Source organism: Olea europaea, chromosome 6, assembly GCF_002742605.1.
Source record: "Olea europaea var. sylvestris chromosome 6, O_europaea_v1, whole genome shotgun sequence".
Lineage (NCBI taxonomy): Eukaryota > Viridiplantae > Streptophyta > Magnoliopsida > Lamiales > Oleaceae > Olea > Olea europaea.
In genome coordinates this window covers 4864874-4867432 of record NC_036242.1, presented here as the reverse complement: position 1 = coordinate 4867432, position 2559 = coordinate 4864874, and positions in this window count along the sequence as shown.

Here is a 2559-nt window from a genome sequence, read left to right as displayed (position 1 = left end):
TTCTTCCACCGAGCTATAGCCAAAAAAAATTTCAAGCTTCCCAACCTTTTTTAAAAGTACAGCCACGTGCTGACGTGCAGTGGTGTGATATATTAGTGAAAAAGGTACAACCCAAGAGGGAGCTGACCAAACCTCCAACAATGGATAGTAAAATGTAAATAATAGTTAGAGGAAAGCCGGTTGTGCAGAACAATTCTCTACAGAAATGTTACAGACAGTCACATGGGGATGAACCCCATGTGAATTAAAATATTGTAAAAAATAACCCACCCACCATGTATGTGTGCATTCTGTACCCATTCTGTACATGAATTTTCTGTAATTGTAGCTTAGCTCTAAAAGTTATCCCAAACTAATGTGCGTAATACATTAAATAAATCGGGAAGAATTTTAGATAAACTAAGGAAATGTGATTCAATGTGTCTTCATGACTCCCGAGATTTGTTGGAACATCCTAAAATATTAGTCACGAGGTCATCAACCACTTCCTCAAATTAATGTCCCACTTTGACCCGGTATAGTTGACTAGTGTGATTATTACACTTATCCGGACCTTCAATAGTGTATATTAGGGATTCACTTTGATGAAGTTACTACTTAATTTGGTTGAATATTGATTGTTGTATGATAAATTTGATATTGGAAGACTACTGATGAAAAGAAGTGAAAACAGGCCGTAGAGGGCTAAAAAGAAGATATAAAATGCTCGAGGAGCTTAATTGAAAATCTCCAAAACCTAATTAGGACGAACGGTAGACAATTGAGGATGGCTTTGATCAAACTGGAGACAACTGAAAGATGAAGGATTTCTATTTCAACCACTGAAGGACTCCATCCAACATATGAATGAATTTAGGGATCAAGATGGACTTGAGCAAAAGTGGTGTCTTTCACTCGCTAGGGTAACAACCATGCGATCGCAAGGTCAGAAGCCTACAGAATTTGCAGGAGTAGAAGGCCAACTGTGCAATCGAAGATCTGACAACCGTGTGATCACATGGTGTTATCGAGCACTAAATATTATGTTTCCTTTTCTAACTCGAACTCTTCTAGAAAGCAATTGACACACGATTTTAACCTAATTGCAGAGGCCAAATTCATTATTATTCATCTTATAACTTAGAGAAGAGAGCTTGCGAGAGAAATTCACAAAATTCTTCATACGTTCAAGATTCATTGTTCGGAATTGAGGATTTCAAGTAAGAAAAACTAGGATTTACTGAAGGCTCCTTTTAAGGAATTCAGAGGGGACGAGAAATCAATTTCAACGTTCTCTTTGCAACTTGATTTTTGGGTGATGAATACTCAATTAATTACATGTTGGTGGTGGTGTTAGCATGTTAGGCGAAACTCATTTTGTCTAGAATGATGATGTCAACCTTAGTAGACATTTTAATTCAGGACTTTCTTCTTTATAATTCTTAATTTATGTTGATTGGTGTCAAGATTTAAATTCATGTCTTAATGAATTATCAACCTTTAGAATTATATGTAACTTATTATGCTTCTAGGAAGTTCAAAGTAGATACAGCTCATACTTAGCAATCAACGTAAAATCCTATAGATGTTATATGCTTTATGCAATTTCCAATAAGACTTATGAAAACCCATACAACATGTCTCTTGGTTTCTGAAGTTATGGAGTAACTTCACTTATCAGTCTCTGACCAAAGAAGCAACTCAAATGCGATTATCTCCACATACACTCAAGGATGGCGCATTCCCTATACTCACAACGTGCAGGCAATGTTACCTCTTGGAATGATTTGGTTCACAAGTTCACCAATAAACACTTTCCACTGGCTAAAGCTCCAAACTAACGCATGACATATCCACATTTAGGCAACCGGACTTGAAAATATTTCATGAAGCACGGATAGATTCCATGATCTATTTCGAAAGTATCCATATCACAAAATCGGAAAGGGTTCCAAGTCCAACTATTTTACACTTTGAATACCTCCAGCTAGTCGTTCTGCAGTTGAATCATCATCGAATGGTTCTATCAAAGTTAGGACAATTTGGGAGGCATATACTTTATTTTGAAAGAATAGTAGAGAGGAGTGCTATGTGGCCATCGAATAGGAAGATACCAAGGATACAGTTGGAGTGTATTTTCACTAAAATTATACACCGTAAGTGCATGAGTCGCGTTCAAGTAATAAAGTGAACCTTTTGAGTCCGGGTCGTCGATCCTTCGAGGAATGTATACTTGTGATTACATAACTTTAATTAATGTAATTCTAGCAATAAAAATAAACACGCACAATTAAAATATGATTTTGAAATAAGGAAATTAACTAAAAACCTACAAAATAAGAAAATATAAAAATCTTGAAAATTTCGGAAGAAAACATTGTTAGGATTCATGGTTTCGCTTAACCGTCGCCTAATTAATGAATCCACAAGTCAATTAACAAACTACTCATTTACGATGTTAGACTCAATCTTTCAATTTTAGTCAATTACCTCTCTCAAACGAAATTAACTCTAATAGATTTATTTAATCTACTGTATCTCTATGTCGATTCAAACTAAACAATTGCATTAGATATTTAT